The sequence below is a fragment of the Lissotriton vulgaris genome, unplaced genomic scaffold (genome assembly GCF_964263255.1).
Source record: "Lissotriton vulgaris unplaced genomic scaffold, aLisVul1.2 SCAFFOLD_1038, whole genome shotgun sequence".
Lineage (NCBI taxonomy): Eukaryota > Metazoa > Chordata > Amphibia > Caudata > Salamandridae > Lissotriton > Lissotriton vulgaris.
In genome coordinates this window covers 110,056-133,560 of record NW_028244376.1, presented here as the reverse complement: position 1 = coordinate 133,560, position 23,505 = coordinate 110,056, and positions in this window count along the sequence as shown.

Below are 23,505 nucleotides of genomic sequence, written 5' to 3'. Positions count from 1 at the left end.
TTATCATATCCTGTTCTATTATATCAATAGCAGATGATACAATGCTGTCCAGTAAATAGATTATGGAGGACAGAGTCGTTAGCCCATTGTCCACTAGAGAAAGTGTTTTTTCCAAATGAATACGATCAATTTCTCATATTTTTTCTGCAGTTTCAATTTGATTTAACTTCCAAGCTTCATTGTAAGCTGCGTATATACCAGCGTACATGAAACGTTTTTGGCACTGTTTGCGAGGTCCCAGTATGAAATCTCGCAAGTCAGCACCGTCTTTAAGTAAAGTTAAGTGTTGCTTAATTTCGGGAAGTGTGGATCTCTGTAGCCAGTCGAGGCATAGTTTTCCTACACTGTATGTTGTAACTATCCCTGGATGTTGTCTCTGGGAATATCTTGGGTCTGGCCTGTTCTGTTTGAACCTCTGTATTTTGTTCAGGAATCTATCATTACAGTTCTTAGTGTCTGTGGGCCAGATCAACCATTTGTTCCAATCAGGAAGTGTTCTGTTTTGTTTTAAAATATAGGCCACATCTAACCCCTCATCTGTAGTGGTGTTTCTATCAGGCATTGGCTTTGGTATAGACGGGTTGTTTAAATATTTTATCTTGGTTAAACCAAGACAAGTTGTTTGCTGAATTGTGTGATTCAGGAACATTATTTCTTCTGGGATCATGCAGGCTCTGAACAATGCTTCTAAACCTTGTACCTGCCATTCTTTTGTACCCCATATGGTTTTTGTCTCAATGTTGTTTTTCCAAAATTCAAAACCAAATTTAGACATTTTTTCATAACATTTTTCAGAATAAATCAGTTTAGTATTTGTCAACATGTTTTTCACTCCTGTCTTATTTAACATTTTGAAATAGAATGTTTCAGGATCAGTGATATTAAACCCCGAGAAGTATGGGAATTTCTCATAAAATGTTTTTGAGCTGCCTTTTGGCGGGGTTGGACACTGTTCCCATTGATTATAACTGAAAATATTTCTAGGATTTGCAGATTTATGCAGATAATGATGCCCAAAGTGGTTGAAACAGTACATTTCCTCATAATTCGACGAACCCTGTAAATAATCATGTTCTGTAAATTTTTCTGACATTTCTAAATCTGACATCATATTATTAATATTTTCAAAGTCCCAATCATCAGAGAAAGTACTAGGTGATATAAAGTCAGTTAAATAAATCTTAAATTGGTGTGGCTATTTCAAGAGCTCAACCGGGCCATAAATTTCATAGTCAGTTTTGTTCCATGCTATACCACCAGGTATAGTGATGGCTGTGATGTTCACTGATGACAGTTCTCTTTTTTTTTTTTTGATGTGTGATGATCTATGTGGTTTCAGGACCAAGTTGATGTTCTGACTTGCTGTGTCCATTGTACTATATGTTCCATCAATAAATCTACCCAAACTTAAAACCAAGATGAGCCATAGAAGGAGGAAAAGTACGCCTAACACAATCCATAATTTAATCCATTGTGAAGTTAGATATGTTTCTCTGAGTTGATGAAAGAGTTCTGTGATTTTTTCTTTGAATGTTTTTGTTGCTGGCTTGTATCCATGTTCACTTGGATCATCGGAAAAGTCATCAAAGTTGGTAAAGTAGCCAGATGCAGTTCTGTCAATTGGTGGGATTGCTTTCGGATTTCCATTGATCTTTGCATTTTCCTTTGTTACATTTGTATAGTCCGAGGCTACATCGTTGTAGACTGGTGTTTCTTGATGAATTGTTGCAATTTGGGTTTCAAGAGGCACAAGTTCCATGGCTTTGTTGCATAGTCCTTTTTTAATTACTGCAGGTTTGTCAAACGTGATTAGTCTCTCAGTTTGAACCTCTTGGATTGTAGCAAGATTTGGTCTTCTGCTATTTCTTGGGAGTCCACTGGGCCTACTACTTATTATCGGCCACATGGTTGTGGTTTCACCAGGTCGATTGATACAACTCGGTTCTCCTTTTTTCCAGCAAGGGGCGTTAGTACAACTGATCTTGTTCTGCTGACAGCTAAGACAGGTACTGCTTTTCTGTAAGAAGGCCAAAATTCCTTCTTTACCGCGATCTTTTCTCTGACCAGATCCCCAATCTTTGGAATCCAGACAGGTCTTGCTGGGACAGGTGGTTTTTCTTCAGTGGTAGTTGGCTTTAGTTTTTCGTTACTCAGACTTTTTCTTGTTTCATTTAAGTCCTGTAAAACAGCCAAACGATCTTTGATATTAAAGGCTTTTTGTTGTACCACTGAAGTCTGACAATCCAAGTCCTGAATGATCATTCTAGTACCAAATAAAACTTTGTACGGACTGATACCTCCTAGAGAATTTCTTGGCATATTATTAAGACTACGTTGGACACTTATTAGATGTTTGACCCACCCGTCACCCGAACCTAATACCCTCGCTGTTATAGATTGCTTTATGTCCCGTTTTTTTCTCTCCACTACCGCATTTCCCTCGGGATGGAATGTACGAGAATACCGCAATGCAATACCCATGCTGGCTCTGGCCTCCTTGTAAGCCCGAGAGCTAAACGCAGGACCCTGGTCAGAATGTAGCATGCCAATTGCGTGTGTGCTGATAAAGACTCGCAAATCTTTTATAACAGTTCTGGCGTCAGCCGTGCCCTGAATGAATCTCGTCTTAATATTTTTGGGACCGCATTTGTCCGGTTGGACGTCTGCGCATAGATAGCCTGATGCTGTCTAATAGTGGTGTCTGAGCTGGTGTCTGGTCCGGTTCACAACTGCGATCTCTGTTGCAGTCCTGACAATTCATTGCAAAGTTATAAATTCCTACGCTCATCCCCGGCCACCAGTATTGTGGTTTTAATTCTATTAGAGATTTCAGGATCTCTTGGTGCCTCAGACCCAATCCCATGTGTGCTTCTTGTATCAAGAAGACTCTCCGGTTCGTGTTTGGAATTACTCTATCCCCCACTCCAGGGATTTGAGCAAACGGAACGGAGTTCGCATCAATTATGTATGTATTGCCGAGTGGATAGTTTAGAGGTAACGCCGCATAATTGCCTTCCATTGAGGCTTTTACTGCAAGCAGTGTTTCGCCATCTATTTGTTTTTTCGTACGCTTTTTTGTGGCTACGAAGCCGAGTGATCAGCTGCCGCTGTGGCTTTGTCAGTTAATTAATTCCCCGCAACGTGAACGCCATCACGTTGAAGACTCTGCGTATCTATCACGTGAGTCTTTTGTAGTTCTTTTTGCAAAAGAACTACTTGTTCCCATTGTTTTTTATGCTTTATTGTGGCACCTGTCTCATCTTTGTAACCTTTTTTATCCAGGTCTGCATGGAATTATTGTAAGATCGGACGCAGTAATGCGAATCGCACACTATTAGTGTCGGGAATTCCCGATCAGCATTTTCAAGCGCCATCTTTAGAGATCTTATTTCAGCTCGCTGAGCTGTACAGTTTCTGAGAGATTCAGTTTTAGTGACCATCGGTCTGAATTTACCTAAGCGCCAGTGACCTTTAACAATCGCGCACGCAGCATTGCAAATCTGTTCTTCCACAACGTAGTGTTGTGCAAATCTGTCCATGTAGATTACACAGGTGTACTGTTCGAGTGGCAGAATTTCGTTCGGCAGAGGACATTAATTTTCGTATTCCAGATATTCTAGTTTTTTCATTTTTGGATCGAATGCATGTGTCACGTCTTTTGTAGCAAGAGAATTTTCCCATTGTATCCATTTTGGATCTAGAGCTTTAGCATTAGGATTGCCTGGTATTGTTACCGCCTCAAGGGCTGATACTGCTGTTAAAACAGATATCCCTTTTCTTTTGCTACAGCAGTTTGAACCGCAGTTAGAATTTTTTCAGTTGAACTGAATTTCATTTCAGCTTGTGTGTACAAATGTGATTTGTAAGCTATTGGTACCGTTTCTCCCTCATTAGAGGTCAGGTATGTGAATCCACATCTTCCTGGGATGACTCGGATTACAAGCTTGCGTTTGTTTGCGCGTGTTTGCTGTTTTGTTTTAGTTAACATGTCTGTCTGTAATTATCTTAAAATTTCTGTATGTTTTTTAGTCCAATTAATTGTTTTAAAATCAGGTTTTATTAGTTCATTGAGAGGTTTAACCCTCTCTGCATAATTTAGAATGTATGTTCTTCCGAAATTCAGGAAACCTAGTATTGATTGTAAGCTGAACTAAAAGTTCTCCGTTTGACATTGCTTCAATGTCCGGATGTGGTGTGTAGCTGGCTAGAACTGGCCATGTGGCTCCTGATCTACCTAGTGGACCGAGCCTGGTAATGGGATTTTGATGTTTTAGGGCACCATTAAACAGGAGCAGGTGCTCTTGGTATGTTAGTAGAATTTCAACTTCCTCGAAAGGAGAGTATTCTGCTGGAGATTCCGCTATTTTGTAGTAGTGGAACGCATGTGTTACAGCGTGTGCTGCTGGAACATTTATCCAGGAATAGAATACCTCTGTCTGCCGATATTCATGTGCCTCTACCACAAATAGGAGCGTACCACCTCTTGATGTTACTCCATTTTCTATAAGTTTTATAGTTATGGTTTTTCTTATATTGACCAGGATGATTATTGCATCATGGTCGTCTTCATTAAACCCTGTAAGGTCTGCACCCGGTTGATTCGCATTTACTGCGGCTTCACCGGTTTCGTTGTTGTCTCCATGATTTGACATTGTTTAATGAAAGTTTCTTGCAGAGCAAATTTTTGAGGAAACAAAGATTAGGTGCACAATATTGTGGAACACTATATCCTTCAACGTTGACTAAACCAAAAACTAATACATAGGATTCTCATCCTACTAAGTTCCGGCGGATATTAACCTTTCACCCACTCCAGACGTCTATTGGAGTTTTTACGGGGAAAAAAGGGGTCTGTGTGAAAAAGCACGACTGAGTTACTCTAGTATCTTGCGTTATATTATCGCCTTACCAAACGTTGGGCAACATGTAGTGTAGTTCCTATTTTCCCAATAGGCTCTGCGCATTGGAATAACATAAACAATAGTTTAGACGTAGGACTGAGGTCGACTAGGTCTCTATTGAATATGTTAGACTTAATTTAGGTTTGCCAGCTAGCTCAGAGGTCACTAGAAACTTTCTCGAATGAACAGGGAGGAGTGAACTTCCCTGATTAGACAAGAAAGGATTCAGCTTCTGACAACCGCATAAACATGACAACTTTGCTCCCCCAGAATAAGGAGTATATGTCCAGAGTAGTGTGAAAACAATAGATAGCTATTTCACTCAGTCAATCGTGCATACTTAGTTTCACCAGAGTGCAGAGAAATAGAGAGACGGCCGTTTTCAATAAAAGGTGTTATTTATTGAGCAGTCATCTTTCTCATGCAAGAGAAATGAATTGCCACAATTGCAATACTTGTTATAAAGTAAAGTGCGTACAGTAAAAGGAGTATTATGAAATAATACTGTAAAAGCATTGATATGGTTTCTGAGCCATATGATACTTAAAAGGTATAAAATATATACAGTTACATACAATGATAAAAGTTTGACTAAACGTACTCAACTGATGCTTCTAGATACGCCTACCCCAGTGTACCTAACCTAAGCCTAGTACGTGGGAAGGAGTAAAGGAGTTTTTAAGTTAAGTTAGTTTTGCCAAGAATCTGACTCAAGAATTCTCTAAGGATCTAATCAGCTCCGTACCTTGGTTTTAGAATGAAGGAGGTCTTGTATCTCGCTCTCAGGACTCGATCTCCCAGTAACCCGCAAGGGTGACTGGAAGCACTGGAGCTGTATTTTCTCGGCAGGAGAAAAAGACAGCGTCTTTCTCAGTGCGTCAAATGGGAGGGACGGCTTCCTTCGGCACTCGCAGCAGCTGGGCTTGGGATAAGTAGATAGCTGCTCTGCTCCACACACATATGTGTTTTGCTTAAGGCAAACTTTGGAATATTTATACCTGGAAGGTGCCGAGTTTGACGTAAGGTTGGACATAAGACATCAATAAAAGATGTCACTAAGAACTGGCCGTTCTTTCGGACTCGCAGGAGTTCTAGGACAAATCAAAACAAAAGCATGGGGAATTCCCAAGTTGCTGTAGGTTAGGTTTGTTTAAAGAACTCGTTGTACTTTCTAGGAGTCTAAGGAAGTAGCCTTACCGTATTTGGATTGCATTGGCTATTACTAAATATGGATATGATTCCTATGCCTTTATAAGGGTATGATTTGTTATAACCACATAAGGGCATAAATCAGGAATATTTAATTAGGGTCCTAGATACGATCACAACAAGACAAAAGTATACACATGGGCTGCTTTGCCACCCTTGCAGAGTCAACGATCCTTTGCAGCAATGATGAAATTGTGGTACAAGCATCTATTCATGTACTTCAAGGGACAGCTTCAATTGCTTGTTTTAATGTTGCTACTGATATGGGACTGATATTAGTGAACTACAATATGAATGCTCATCATGAAATTGTAAGTCAATTTTCTTAATTGTTTCATGGGCTAGAAAAACTCAAAACAATAAAAGTAAAGTCACACATAAATGAGGATGTTTGTCCTGTTGCTCAAAGACCTAGACAAATTGAGTTTCACTTGCATGACGCTGTTGAAAAGGAACTTAATTTGTTACTTAAACATAACATAATTGAACGCTCCACTGGTCCTACACCATGGGTTTCTCCCATTGTAGTAGTGCACAAAGCAGACAGTGAAGGCGCTGTAAGCATATGTGTTGACATACGTCAGACCAACAAGGCAATTTAGGGAGAGATCGAGATATCCCGGTCTGCACAGTGCTGATCTGATATAACAAATGAGTGGTGCAAAGTTCTCTCCACTCGATCTAAATAAAAGATATCACCAATTGGAGCTTAAAAAATATCCAGGTACATTACAACCTTTTCTACTCATATTGGTCTGTTTGGCTACAAGTGATTATGTTTTGATATTTGCTGCAGAACTTTTCCAAGACATCATTCGATGTATCACTCAGCCTGTAGTAAATACATTTAACTATAGCGATTACATTAGTTTTCGGAGCCATAAAAAAAGAATATGACAAAGCTCTCATGCAAGTATGTCGTTTGCTGACCAATGCAGTCTTAACTCTGAATGCTGACAAAGGTGAATTCCACAAGATAAGTTTGAAATTCTTTGGCCATATCTTTTCTGATGGTGGTATGAAAACTGATCCGGCGAAACAGCAAGCATTGTCTACTGCAAATCCCCCGCAAGACATTTCTATTTTACAATCCTTTCTTGGACCGGCCAGTTACTGTTTGAGATATGTACAAGACTTTGCTCTGGTCAGTGCACCATTATGAGAACTAACGAAAAAGAACGTATCTTTTCATTGTCAGTCAGTCAAAGTACACTTTGTTCGATTTTAAAAAAATCATAAAAGGTGAATACAATTACAAACAATGTTAAAAATCAACAATTCATTAATGTATAAGGTCAGTGCTGAGCCCTAGTTAGCCTGGTATACATCGTATATACATAGGTTAAAATCGATTAAAACAATACCATGATTAAAATAAAACGTTCAATGGGATTCGTTTGTTCCTGATTCTAAATGCTTCCGCTAAGAAACTTGCAACACTGAAGATAATGTAAGTATTGCCCAACATCTGAGGGTAAATTCATGCAGGCCTGACTTGAATAAAGCCAGTCTCCCTCAAAACAGGTATCAAATATTTTTTCCTTGCGGTAGTATAAAACCCACATTGGTCACGTGAGTCTGAGAAGAGGTTCCAAAACATCAAGCAAGTCATTGAAAGTGCCACTGAAATGGCCTAATTAGATCCCAAACTAGATAAAGAGATTGTAATTAATGCTAGTCCTGTCGGGTTGCGTGCAATCCATGCACATCACAGCAGACAGCCAAATTCCCGGTGACATATCGTGGCATATGCCAGTAAGAGCCTGCCACAAACAAAATGTATGTATGAACAGCCTGAGAAAGACAGGTTGACAGTAGTCTGAGCTTGTGAATAATTCTTATAAGGAAAACATTTCACTGTAGTGACTGATCATCAAACACTGTTAACGATATTTTTCAATCCAAAAGCCAAAAGGCCTCCTAAAATTGAGCGTTGGGATTTGAGCTCTCATCAATAAAACTATACAAATAGTCTAGTCATCATCCAGGGAACGATCAGAATCCGGCTGATTATTTTTCAAGAGTGCCATTACAATGCTTTGGTACCCCATCTCAGACAGCAGAGATCTACACCAATTGTATTGTGAAATCGAGCGCACCAGCTGCCCTGTCTGTAGAACAAATTGTCAATTCCCACAAGCCAGGATAGTAACATGTCAAAGTTAAAAGACATTATTGCTCATCAATCGTTAAACCAGTACTCAAGACCTTTCACTAATTAGTATTTGAAATTCAAAAAAGTAAAAGAGGAAATTTCAGTGACTTAGAAGGCCTCATTCTGCAACCAAGAGAGCTCTCCGTGACCAAGTCTGGTTTCCGTATCTCGACAAAAAGGTCAAAAAAGAACTAAAGGCTTGTCATAACTGCAAACGTCTTTCATCTCAAGTCATTCAGCACCCTTTGAACATGTCAGACTTGTCACATCATGCTTGGGAGAGAAGGTCTATGGATTTCTTTGGTCCTCTTGAGAATGGACATCATCTTCTAGTGATTGTTGACGAATACTCTCATTTTCCATTGGTGGAAAACCTTTCATGCACTACACAAGAAACGTCATTAAAAAACAAGATGGCATCTGTGCGACATGGGGTGTAAAATAGTCAAGAATGTAAAGAATTACTAAATGCCCTCAATATAAAGCATCATATAAGCACTCCTCTTTGGCCCCAGGCCAATGGCTTTATAGAACGGTTTATGAGTACTCTAAAGAAATCTGTTCAGTGTGCTGTATTGGAGAAACTCAGCCTCAAAGCTGTTTTAAACACTACTCTGAGCTTACCGTTCGATCCCTCACTCAAAGACAGGGGAAAGCCCTGCAACTCTCATATTTGGAAGAGTGTCAACCAAACTACCCCAATGGACCAACCTGTGAGAAAGTGGCTCTATATATACTGGACCATAATAAGGTACAGTGTGCATAGAGTCCACAAACCCCAGAGGTATAATAGAGGTTAAAGCCAGGTGTGACCTTACTCTCTAAAGTGGTAGCTTGGTCGAGCAGTAAGGCAGTACACAGAGGACAGTGTAAAGCTGTTGTTGTACACACTCAGTCAGCAAAAGCTTTCACACACTCAAAAACTGAACTCCAGGCCAAATGTTTTTAAATCAAAGATATAGATGTTTTATTTCTAGAACCAACAGGTATCAAAAGGTACTACTATCAATATGAGAGGTCTCAGATGAGTACTTGGCAGAAAGGCAATAAACTTTGTGAACACGATGGGTACAGGGGTTGCAGTAGGCAACACAATTCTAAACACACTTTAGCATTGAGCTCCATGGGTTCTCATCATATAAGTACAGTTGATTACTTTGTAGATTACTTTGGTAGTTCCAGGACTGGATCCTAGCTGCAGACCTGGGGTCTAAGCTGAAAACAATTTGGTATAAACGTTTTAGTTATTGTAGTGATTTTTCAGGAATATAAGCTGTTTTAAAAGTTCACACTTAGAAACTTTTCAATGAAACTCTGGCAATGTTATCCAATGGGGAAAAAATTGAGTTGCAGGTACAGTACGATCTTGTTACTTTTGTAATCCAGTACTTGGCTCCTAGGTCCAGCACTGGGGTCTCAACTTAAAACAGGTAAGTAATTATGTTTCAGTATTTCGTGTAATTTTTAAAGAGTATTTCAAGTTTTCAAAAGTAGACACAATAGAAATTTCATAGAAAAGCAGACAATGGATTCCTATGGAGAAAATACAAGTTACTAATAAACCCGGTAAGGATTACTTTTGCGGTTCAGTACTGGGCCACGAGGTACAGTACTGGCTTCTCTCCTGATCACAAGATTTTTCGAGTCAAGCCAGTCAATGTTATCCAATAACAGGTAAGTGAGTTACCGGTTTCCAGGTGAGTACTCGACTGGTGAAGTTAAGGTTCTGGGCATCGACTCAGGCGTCCCCCAGGGTCAGGTGTGTACAGTTGGTTCACCCTCAGTGGCACAGGGGCGGCAGGGTGCAGAGGTAGTTAGGCCCAATGTTATCTAATGAGGGGAAGGGGGCCTCCGGTTGGTGGCTGCTGGCTAGCAGGCCACGCGGCTGTGGTAGCTGGGCTCCTGGTCACTTGCTCAGGGCAAAGGGGGAAGTAGGATAGGACAAAGGTGGCACGGCCAGTGGCACTCGGGCGGCTGGGTGCAGGGTGCTTTTGAGCCGTCGGGCATTCAATGTTGTTCAATGGGAAAGGTAAAATCAGGGGCAATCACCACTTCGAGAGGTAAGTTGGGATCTTGGAGCACAGGTAGGTAACCCAAAGGAAGGCGCAGGGGGTTGCTGGGTGCCAGGTGCAGGGGTGTCTTTGGGGGTCGGAAAAGCTTATCCTCAGCTGGGCGCGGTTGGGGGGGCCCCTGGTTCTGATTCTGCAGGCGTAGTCTGGTTAGTCGAGGAGGGTCTTTGGGCACTGGACTTCGGGTCCCAGTCGCCGGGGGTGATGTCCTCGTGGTCTTGGATCTCTCAGGCACGGTCCGGGCTCGGTATGTACAGAGTGGGCTGGTCCGGAGCTTCCTGACTGGCACCAGTGGGGGTTGTTGCAGCAGAGCCTCTGCTGATGGGAGTCACAATCTTCGAGAGGGTCAAGGCAGGCAGGTCCTCTGGGTGTCTCCAGGTTGCTGTCCGCAGGAGTCACCGGGATTAGGCAGGAGCAGGTTCCAGGATTGACAGGTCGATAGGGCTGGGGCCAAGTCAATTAGGGTCGTCCTGTGGTTAGCAGCTGCACGGCAGGTCTTCTTCTTCTTGATCTTCTTTCTTCTTTTCTTATAGGGATCTGAGGAAGGAAGGTTCAGGGAGCCTCTAAATACTGAATTTAGGGGCGTTACAGGTAGGGCAAGGGCAAGGACCAATAGGTCCCTGTCCTTGGTGGGTACACCCCCTAGCCTGCTCCTCTCCTGTGGGAGGGGGCAGGAGCCTAGCTGTGATTGGGCAGGGCTCCCCATCTTCAAGATGGCCGGAGCCCGGGGTCGTGCTTTACCTCGTCTCCCCCACCTGAGGGGTGGGGTTGGCATAGGCTGGCACCCCCATTCCTGGCATAGTTTTTCGACACCCGTCTTCTCGCCAGAGTGGGGGTCAGGACTGGTGGGGGCCAGTTGCTGGGTACAGCAAATGGTCTGGAGAAGCTCACAGAAGCGGCAGGCCTTTGAAGCTTCCCCCTGCCCATCCTGGGGGAGGAGACCTAGCACCTTGCTCAGGATGTGCATTGTTGCAGGCCCAGGAGAGCGGGGGCTCTCCACCCAGGGGTCCAGCAACATGTCTGCTGTGTGGCAGCCTAGGCAGCCTTTCAGTCCAGACATGGATTGTGGTTAGGTTTCAGGGGGCATCTCTAAGATGCCCTTTGTGGTGTATTTTTCATTAAATCCCACACTGGCATCAGTGTGGATTTAATGTCCTGAAAAGTTTGATACCAACCTTGTCTGTCTACAGTGTAGCCATTATGGTGCTGTGGCGTTCGTAATGGCATCACTGCACTTACAGTGCCCAGGAATGGCCCTGGGTACTGTAGGGGCACAGGTCTAATGCACCTGTGCCCACACCACTGGCATAGGGCACCCAGCTAGAGGGGTAACTGATGTATGTCAGGGCAGTGGGTTTGTGGGCATGGCACACAGGGATGGGTGCTATGTCGACTCTTTGTTTAGTTCTGCACGTAGGCACTCAGCCTGCAAAGGCAGTGTGTGGGTGCCAGGGTACAGGGCCCCTAAAGGTGGCACAATAAGAGCTGTAGTCCTTAGGGGTCTTCTCTGGTCACCATGCCCTGGGTACCTAGGGTACCATTTACTAGGGGCTGACAGGTGGCCAGAGATGTCAATAGTTAGTTTCAACACAGTTTTAGGCAAGGAACACAGGCCCTCGGTACCTGGTTGGCAGGATCCCAGGGCACACTCAGTCAAAGCACATCAGTAGTCAGAAAAAAAGTGGGGGCATACCAATGCAAGAGAGATGGCACTTTCTCACACAACCTCCATTCATCATTAAAATAGATGCTGACTGATTGCGTCATGCAAATGACATCACTTTTACAAGAGGAGATTGAGTGCTTGTTTGTGCTTGTTAGACAATACAGAAGAAGGAAATCTGGTGCTTCTTTTGTGGTTGAACCCTTTACTATCCCCAACATCAAAAGGCACATGGTGACTGCTCAGTGTCCTGGAACGTCCCTTATGAGTGATTCCTCTCATTTGCGACATTTGACCCAACACTCACAAAACTTCAAATGTCAACGAAGAGACTGAGTCTAGACAGACTATTGATGACTCTGTATCTGCTGCTAATTCCACCTCACCTGAGCAGATCACTGACACTTTGACAGCCAGTTCCCGGTTTCCAGTGACCTGATCAGTATGTGTGATTCAGGTGCCAAAAAGCTTTATTGAAGAATTGTGATTGCTGGAGTATCTATTTTTTTTTTTTTTTTTTGCAAGACGTTTATTAAGTACCGTTAAGTGTACACAGCACTCTGCCACAACCCGGAGGCCGGCTGCTATAGTGCAAATCAACAAAGAAGTCAGAATAGTCAATCAAGCGTCCTCATATGCAGTGCTGTAGAACGGCGCATCAATTCATTAACAGTACATGGATATTAAAAGCACATCAATTCGTCTTACTTTTGTCATTTTGTTGAAGAACAAATAGAACAGAAAACCTAAGCATGTGCAGTACATCATTCACAGAGGGGTGAGTCCCGCGTGGCAGCCGAGCGGCTGGCGGACAGACACAATTCACAGTAGGATGGGGACAGCAAGGGAAACGGAGCATGGACAAAAAATACATAAAAAATAAAGTGCAATATCGGGTCACGGGCCTCACTGAAGTCTCCATAACATCTCTACATCCACCCAGGGCTGACCCAACAACACCTCGGTATAGCAACGCTATCTCATACATCATCATCAAGGGAAGAGTCTGTTATCAAATAGCATTGTAACGGGGCCCAGATATCCGTGGGCCTGGAGGAGGGAGGCAGCAGTTCAGCATATGTATTTAGTTGTTCCTGGCAATACACCAGGTCCCACATCCACTCCTTAAACTTAGGTGCCCTTCCCCTTCCCCATCTACAAGCCACTCTGCGCTTGGCCAATAACAGAGCCATTGCCACATACCTGCGGTGGGCCGCCTGCAGAGGCTCGACATACCCTAACAGAGCCATTATAGGGGAGGGCGTCACCGTCATGTTTATCATTGTGGAGAGTGCCCGAAACACCTGGTCCCAGTAGTGATATACTCGTGCACAGTCCCAGGCAAGGTGTAGAAAATCAGCCCCAGGAGTCCCACATCTGTCACAGGCATCATTATCCCGCAGCCTAAACGTGTGTAAGCGAGCCGGCGTATAATACAACCTATGTATGAATTTGTAATGAATAACCCTGTATCTACTGCTGGAGGAAATGCGTTCCGTCTGCTGCAAGCAAAACGACCATTGTCTATCAGTAAGGGGTACGGTCAGTTCCCTATCCCATTTCCCCCTTGCAGCAAGCTCAGTGTACTCTACATTAACACAAATCGACCTATATAGTGTAGACACAAGTTTGCAGGGGTTCTCAAATTGTAGTATGTGCTGCAATGGGAGCAGCACAGGAGGCTCGTGTGGGAAATCTGGCGTAATCGCCTGCAGTCCATGTCTCAATCGCATGTAATAGAAGATCTCAAGTGGTGTCGGATGTATTCCCTCATAGAGGTGGTCTTTGGTGCGAAATGTGCCATTGCTATATAGATCCCCCACGTGCGTACATGTATTTTCGTCAGCAATTTCTGAAAGCCAGTTTCCTGCAATAGCGGCAGTTGTGGGTGATATGCCAGGGGAAGGAGGGGGGCGTAAATCAACTGCAGGTCCAACATCTCGCTAATTCGCAACCAAGCCGTGACTGTACTAGACAGCGTGTTGGGGGTCTTATCTCTCCCCTCCACCATGGAGTAAATCGCTCCCTCTATTGGCGTGGGGTGTGCTAGCCAGTGTTCAGCTGCCAGCTGAGGCATGTACCTAGGTTGTCTCACCCAGAAATAAGCGAAGTGTGCCTGGGCTGCTCGGAAATACAGTTCAAAATCAGGCACTCCAAACCCGCCCTGAGCATAAGGCCTGGTCAGCACCTCCCATCAGAGCCTGGGCGTCTCCCCCCCCCACACCAATTTGAGCATTTCCGAGCGAAGCCGCTTAAAAAAATATGCACCTGGATGGAAGGGTATGTTGAGGAACAAATACAGGAACTTAGGGAGCACAACCATTTTAACAAGGGAGGCCCTCCCCGCCATAGAGAGGGGAAGTGTTATCCACCTGGAGACATGATCACTGATCTTATCTATTGCAGTACCATAATTAGCCCGCATGAGCGCCTCCCTGTCTTTCTCAATGTGAATACCCAGGTACTTGAAGTCCCCTTCACACCATGTAAGCGGATAGTCAAGTGGGAATGCGCGGGTGGAAGCAGTGAGGGGGAAAATACAAGACTTGGACCAATTAATTTGTACTCCTGAGAGGGCCCCAAACCTAATAAATTCCCTAAGTAACGGGTGTAAATTATCGCCCGGGTGCCGAACATAGAGCGTGATGTCATCTGCGTACATGGAGATGAGGATCTGCCTCTGAAAGCAGCGCAGCGCACTATCCTTATGGTGTTGTCGCAGCTTAGCAGCGAGTGGTTCTGTGGCTATGGCAAAGAGGAGGGGGGATAGGGGGCACCCCTGCCTAGTCCCCCTGGAGACAGCGAATTCTGGGGAAAGCTGTCCGTTAACGAGGACCCTGGCCATAGGGCGCGTATACAACAGCTTTATCCATGAGATGAAAATCGCCGGAAACCCCATGCGTCCCAGCACTCCAAAGACATAATCCCACTCCAGCGAGTCAAACGCTTTAGTGGCGTCTAGGAATATGGCTGCCATGGGCAAATCCTCGTGGACCGAGTCATACACTGAGAAAAAGGTGCGAAGGTTGTGGGATGTCGCCCTGCCTGGGACAAAGCCAGCTTGGTCGGGAAGGATAAGGTTTGGCAACAGAAGACTTATGCGCGTGGCGATGAGCTTGGCTAGAATCTTCACATCACATGTCAGCAACGAGAGGGGCCTATAAGAATCGCAGTGCGAAGCAGGTTTCCCGGGCTTAAGCAGAGATATAATGAGAGCAGTTCTCATGGATGTGGGGAGGTGACCCACTTCCAAGGCATCTTCGTACACCTCCTGCAGTACCGGAGCCATGAAGTCTATGTATGTTTTATAAAATTCAACGGGGATGCCATCTAGCCCCGTAGCTTTACCTGACTGCATGCTCATGATGGCTTCCCGGACCTCATCTAGCTCAAACGGGGCACTCAAGAAGGCTCTCTGAGAATCACTCAACCACCCCAGTGTCACATCAGTTAGGTAGTCGTCTAAGGACAGTCTCTCTGCCCCAACTGAGGTGTACAGTGTGCTATAATGGTGAACAAATTCATTCAGTATCTGCGTGGTATCACTGAGCAGCAGCCCCTCAGCAGTTTCCAATTCTAGGATGACAGTGGGCGTTCGCATAAGCCTAACTGTAGCAGCTAAAGCCTTCCCAGGCCTCTCACCCTCCCCATACCTTCGCGCCACCCAATACTTGTGCCTGAATTTTGCCTCACGCGCAGCCTCATCTGAGTATTCTGTTATCATATCTCGTATCTCAGCAAGCGTGTCGCCATCCGGGTTTACACGGAGGGCCTCTTCCGCTCGCCCCAGCCTAGCTTCTAGGGTCTTTATACGATTCAGTATAGCCTTAAGGACTCCTGAGCCTTTCGCAATGCAGAAGCCCCGCAACGTAACTTTAAATGCATCCCATATGGTCTCAACATCTCGCACAGAGTCCTTATTACGTTTAAAAAAATCTAAACATTCCTCCCGGAGTTCCTCCTGAAACTCCTCGTCTAGAAGCATCGAAGGCTGCATATGCCACGCTGTAACATGGGGGCCCAATTCTGTCCCTTTCAGGGCAATATGAACCAGGGCATGATCCGAATATGTCCTGGGGAGGTGCCGCGCAGATGTCAGGGAGGCATAGAGGTGAGCTGTTAAAAAAATATAGTCAAGCCTAGCCCAAGATTTCGCCTGCGCAGTGAAGTGTGTGCCCTCCCCCTTCGGCCCACAGTGTGAGCGCCATGCGTCTATGAGGTGGTTGCCTTCCACAATGGCACGCAGGACCTCCCGCCCTTTTGTGTAGTGGTGCGGGGCCTGGTGTGAACGGTCCAGAGTCGGGTTAATGGCCACATTAAAATCTCCGCCGCATATAATGTGTTGCGACCCCGTCTCCACTATAGCAGCCCACAGAGTTTCAAAGTAATGTGGGTCATCCACGTTAGGTCCATACCAGCAGGCAAGGGTCACCGTCATGCGCCCCAATCTGCCCCATAACAAACAGTATCTCCCCTGTGAGTCCGTTTTCGAGCCAGCCATATAAAAGGGTGTAGATCTCTTAACCAGAATCGCCGTGCCCCGTGCATAAGAGGAGTATGAAGAAAATGCAGTGCATGAGGCCCACCTGCTACCAAACGCATGTGGTCTGTTAGGTGCAAAGTGTGTTTCCTGTAAAAAGGCTATGTGAATTTTGTGGCGGTCCAGATACCCCAGGATGTGCCTCCTCTTTCTATGGTCCCCCAACCCCCTCACGTTCCATGTGAGTACATTCAGGCAAGTGTCTCCCATATTTGCAGTCTACAGTATAAACGAAAAATCAAGACCCCCCCGTAAGGTGAAAGGACAATCCATGCGTCCGTCAACCTGCACGTCGTGTGCCAGCCACTCAGACCATTCCCTTCGGCCAACAGTTCCACCCCCCGTATTAACGCCAATGCACCACCCCACCTCTAAGCAGGTAGGTGATCTAATAGGTATCAGTGCACATGCTAAGAAACAAAACCAAACTGTCAAGTCAGAACAAGCCCAGGTCTCCCATCCACTGAGGTGTAGATATAATCGCCTATTAAACAGCTCATCCGACATGCCCCAAACATCAACAGGGCATCTGGCAAATTCCCCGTCCCCCTCCCCCCCAGCACACCTCAACAGCAGGGCTAGGTAAATAACAGTTCCAAACATAGCAAACATCCTAGGCCGTAGATCCCAACCGCTCAGTGCCGCTGTTGTACTCCAGTCCGCCTCAGATGCAGCACCCGCAGTCCAGATCCATCGCTTCCCACCCACCTCCCACTGAAGCACCCCAACCTGCCAGCATCCCTCTCCCTCCCCCCTGCCCTAGAACGCCCACAACAGTAAAACACCAAAAGAGCAATATGCAAGGTCTGTGGGGTACACCCATTTGGGGTCATCAGAGGTGCACCGTCTTCCACCCCCAGTCCTCCCACTCCGTGCTCGTCCACTCTTACCGTCTCTGTCCAGGCGGGAGAGGGAGTATGGGGGTGGGGGCCTGGCATACGCTACCACCTGCAGTTCCACCCGACCTGAGCCCCACAGGGGCCAGCTGCAATCGTCTCACATCAAGACATCAGTCGTCTCTGACCAGAGATGGGTATATCAAAGCAAGTATCATTCATTCCGACCCAGAGTCGTGTCCGCCTTCCGCATTCGCAGACCTCCGGTCTCGTTTAGGCAAAGTTTTAAGGTAGTCCTCGACCTGCTGTGGGTTCAGAAAGAAGTGTTGCGTGCCCTGGTGAGTCACCCGCAGCTTGGCTGGATACAAAAGCGCATAGTCAATATTCAGGCCTCTCAGCTTCCTCTTTACAGCCAAAAATTTCCGCCGTTGCTCTTGGACCACCGGGGTAAAATCAGGGTAGATAGAGAAAGACACTCCTTCATAGGCAAGGTTTTGGTTCGCCCTGGCCGCTCGCAGCGCCGCATCACGGTCTCGATAGTTGAGCAGGCGCGCAATGATGGGCCTCGGCGGGGCGCCTGGCTGGGGTTGGGGCCCAAGGGAACGATGGGCCCGTTCCACAATAAATTGTTTTGAGAGGGCCTCCGTGCCAACCGTTGCTGTGAGAAGTTTTTCGATTTAGAGCTCCATTCTCCCCGTGTTGGTCGACTCCGGAATGCCCGTGACCCGTATGTTGTTCCGTCTACTACTCGCTTCTAACTCCTCATTTTTGGCGGCTATCACCCTAAGTACATTGTCCATGCGGGAAAGCCGTGAAGCCTGCGATGTCGTGGCATCTTCGTTTTCAGATATTCGACGTTCCGCCTCCGTCAAGCCCTCCTCATGAATGTCCATTTTTTGGACGATGCCGTCCATTCTGGCGGACAGCCTGTCCACCTTGTCCACCACCGTGGCAAAGCCCTGTCGCATCTCCTGCATCATCATGGCGATATCTGGGACCGTGTGAGATACCTCCGCCGCCGGGCTTCTAGGCTGAGCGACTTCTCCTGTTTGCCTGGTCGCCTTCTTCTGTGTCGCAGGCTCAAATTGCAGCTTGGGCTGCCGGTTATCCGGCTTCCCCATGACGGCACGGCAGTGATAGACCGATGCAAATGTTGCTCTTGGTGTGCGCCGTGTAGCTGAGCAGCACAGGTAGGCCCGAGCATGCAAGTATCACCAGGAGGCAGCGGTATGCCGGTGCCTTGCCAACAATTCCGGTACTGCCGGAGTTCAAGTGTCGCCGCAGGGTACCCACCCGTTTTCGCACTGTGTGGCTTGCCGGTGGCCCCCCGATATCAGCCAGCGATCACCTTCGCTTCTAGTTCCGGCGCGTCTGCCAGCGAACGGCCTACGCGCCACGTGGCGATCCGGGGTATCGCGTGAATTCCAAAGCCGCCGCCTGTGAGGTCCCAACCAGAGCGCGCCACCGCTGCGGCTTCAGCTCGTTCTATCTCAGCAACCGCAGGTCGTAAGATCCCCAAACTCGGACAGAGTGGGCAGCAGTACTGGTCCCCTCTCCCAGGGGCTTTTCAGGCGGGTGGGCGCAGATTTGAAAGGATTACAGCAGGATGAGAATGCCAGGCAGCCGGAGCCTCACTAAGGTGCGGCCATTCAGCTCGTGCGCCCTCTAGCGCCCCCCGTGATTGCTGGAGTATCTATGTATTGTATCATTGCATTTATTCATATATTTATTTGTGTATTCGTTAATGTATTTTTGAAAGTTGGGACTTTTTTATTATTTAACAAAGCAGTAGATGTAGACTCTTCTAATAAAAGAACACTGAAACTCTTGTGGTTCTCACTGTATACCATAGGCTTGTGACGTAAGAGTTAGAGAGATGAGTTCAAGACAGGCTTAGAATGCTGAGTTCTGATTTACACACAGCAGAATAAAGATGTGTAAAATGACTGTTGTTTGTGACTTATTGGCAAGTGTCTAGGCTGGCAGGACACTAAACCCTTGTAAATATCAGACCGAGATAACACACAGGTATGTGAAACAGCTGTTACAATGTGGTTGGAGACACGCATGCCTTTATAATGCAGGCTTTACAACCCATGCGCCTTTACCACGCATGCCGTTACCGCACATATTTTTTAAACGAATATGACTTTACCACCCAAAAACCCTAACCCACCCTAAACCCTAAAGATACCCCTGAGATGTCATCAGTGATGTCACTGACCATGTCATAAGTGATGTAATATGTGAGATCCTAAGCAGTGCATTGCGGTAGCGTAAGTTATAGTTATAGCAGAGGTAACTAGAACTGCTGAATCTCACTGGTTTTGTACAAGTGAAATCTGAGCCTAACTATAACGTCCCTGTAACCTTTGTTTTTTAAGTGAATTTCTATGTTTTTTTAAATGATAGTTACCTTTGCAGTGGGGTGGAGGAAGGGATCAGGGCCTCCAACTAGCCCTCAGGAATCCTGCTGTGTCAGATAACTGGAGGTAGCAGGAGGGCTGCTGGGCCCCTAAGAACCCTCATCATCCAAGAGGACTGTATCCCCCAACTAGCAGTGCGCTAAGAGGTGCGTTTGCGGAGTGATGGAGAAAGGGGGCATGGCCTCCGAAGACCTCCTAGCACTTCCACTGCGTGAGACTAACTGCAGGTAGAATGAGGGCTTGTTGGCCCCCCAAGAGCCCTCAGCAGTCAAGGGGACTTCATCCCCCAAGCCGCAGTGCACCAGGAGGTGTGTTTGCAGAGTGGTCAAGGTGGCTTGTGTGCCGTTAGAAGTTGTGTATTCCTGCATGTACCATATACTGATGGAATAAACGTTCAAGTGCAAGCTATTTGGAGTGCATGTCTTCTTCTTCGCTTCTTGATTCAAGGAACCAGTGAACTATATATATATATATACACACATATCTATATACACACACATATATATCTGCACACACATATATATATATATACACATATATATTCATATATATATATGGGCAAACAGGAGCATAATATATATATATATATATATTCACTGAAAAAACCATAGGTTATAGACCATATATAGTTAGGAATTCGCATTTACAAAACCTTATTTTACTCACACAAAACCATTGAAATTCCATATATAGTTAGTTGCACTAACTATATATCGCGCACCCGCAATCCACTGCTGATGATGTCACATATTACATCATTCATGACATGGTCAGTGACATCACTGATGACATCACTGATGACATCTCAAATGACATCACTGATGACATCTCAAATGACATCACTGATGACATCACTGATGACATCTCATTTGACATTACTGATCACATCACTGATGATATCATTCATGTGATAATACGATGAACCTCTTCAGACTCTAATATAACCTTAGATACAATCAGTGTAAACAGACACTCACAGACTGTCACTCATCCATGGAGTTACTCACACACCTAGTCAGTCAATCAAAGAATCAATCACACCTCCATTTCCTCAACTATACAGTTATACAAACTTTACTTATTCAAACATATACTAACACATATTAACTCTCTTATACAATCCCTGATACAAGTTCACAATGATCCATACAGCCACTCACACATTCACTGGCTCTTATGCACAGTTATTTATATATGTCAACTCTCACATGTACTGTGTTTTACATATGTACTTACTTTGACATGTAGCACTGAGATATCCATTCACTCACCAATACACTCATGCACACAGTCAACCGCCCATACAGCTGTTTCCACATGCACTTTTGAAACCATACATCTAGTGAATCAACTGCTCACACATCTATGCACAGAGTCATACACCTCCCAGCCACCCACACACACACTCAGTCTCCCATACAAATACTTGGGCAACCAATCAATAACCCATATAGTTACTCATATAGCTACTTATCAACACATGCAACAGTTTACAGAACAACAGACATAATGATGCACAAATTAAGACAGTTTAGTCACTAACCCATGCACTCAGTGAGACACATTTAATCACTCACTCATACAGTCAGTCATGCACCTACTAAATCCTTCATCCAGACACTTATACATCCACTCATTCTTCAATATGTAAGACATATTTTAACTTTACAGAAACATACAGTCACTGGATGTTGTCATCAGTGATGTCATCAGTGATGTCATTTGAGATGTCATCAGTGATGTCACTGACCATGTCATGAATGATGTAATATGTGACATCATCAGCAGTGGATTGCGGGTGCGCGATATATAGTTAGTGCAACTAACTATATATGGAATTTCAATGGTTTTGTGTGAGTAAAATAAGGTTTTGTAAATGCGAATTCCTAACTATATATGGTCTATAACCTATGGTTTTTTCAGTGAATTTTCAAGGTTTTGTAAATGCTAATTCCTAACTATATATGGTCTATAACCTATGGTTTTTTCAGTGAATTTTCAAGGTTTTGTAAATGCTAATTCCTAACTATATATGGTCTATAGCCTATGGTTTTTTCAGTGAATATATATATATACATACATATATAAACATATATCATCTGTATATCTATATAAATACAAACATAAATGCATGCATACATATACTTATATGCATTTTAGGGTTGTTAGGGCGTTTTCGTGTGTATTATGTTGCTTTTTTAGGGCTTTTGGGTCAATTAAGTAGGGTTCCCGGAGCCTAGGGCTGAGGGGCCGGTTCAGTTTCGTGCGTATTGGTGTTGGCAAGGTTTTGAGGGATTTTGGCGTTTTTTGGTCGAGATTTGGCCGTTTTATGGCTTTTTTTGTGTTTGCGGGGGGCGCGTATTTGGGTTGAAATTCGTCCCCGTTCCAGTGGATGGATTGGGCTGATTTTTGGTGATATGTTAGGGAATCGCTGGAACTAGTGTCCAGCCAAGTTTGAAGCGGATCGGAGCAGTGGAAGTGCTTTAAAGAGCAATTTTTGTGCGGAGTAGCGAATTGTCATGTTATTCAATGGGAGTTTTTGGTGCGCATGGAGAAGGTGAATTTGGGGTGTTCCAGTTGCGCTAGAGGGACGGGGCTTGGGTGAGCTGTAGGGAGAGTGGATCGGCAGGTGTGCCGAATTTTTGGGATTTGTTGGCCGAAGGGAAGGGTGTGCTTGGGCAAAGTCGATTTGGTGAAAACGGTGCGTTATTTACATGAAAGTTGAAAAAACACTAATAAAAGCAAAGCTAAAAAGCCACCTCATTACAAACAGAATGGCTTTAACTTAAACGAGGGCGAGATCTATTGCATTTTCAATGCTTGTTTACTTTGGTTCCATCAAGAAGGCATTCATATGTGTCACACATTTGCCATAAATTCTGAATGTTAGCACTCTAGTTGCACATTAGATCACTGTAGTAAAGCTACTGCTCACCAGGGACGTCTGCTGCTGGTATTCAAAGTGCATGTTTCAGTCTGCATGTCAGAATTTTTTTAATGAAATAGAAGAGGATTTGAGAAGTCACTCAAAATGATCCCTAATTTTTCTTTCTGAAGCACTAATCATACTTTCTATGGCAAAATTAACCCCCTCATGTTGTTCCTTTTTAAATTGAGTGTTTTCAGACTTACCACTTCATTCCAATCAAGATGGCTTCTGGTGTGCCATACTTTTGTCATAAGTAAGACTGTTAGCGCTCTAGTTGTTCTTTAGAACACTCTGGGACATTCTGTCATTGGGCTATACTTGGGGTACATCTGGGTGATATTTGGGCTACATTTAGGCTCTTTTGTCTCTGGTGGCCATCTTGCGAGACTATGTCAGAATTTTTTAATGAAATTGAAGAGGGTTTGAGAAGTCACTCAAAATGTGCCCTAATTTTTCTTTCTGCAGCACTAATCATAATTCATATGGCAAAATATACCCCCTCATTTTGTTCCTTTTTAAATTAAATGTTTTAAGAGTTACCACTTTAATCCAATCAAGATGGCTTCAGGTGTGCCATACCTTTGTAATAAGTAGGACTGTTAGCGCTCTAGTTGTTCTTTAGAACACTCTGGGACATTCTGTCATTGGGCTATACTTGGGCTACATCTGGGTGATATTTGGGCTACATTTGGGCTCTTTTGTCTCTGGTGGCCATTTTGGGAGACTGCATGTCAGAATTTTTTAATGAAATAGAAGAGGATTTGAAAAGTCACTCAA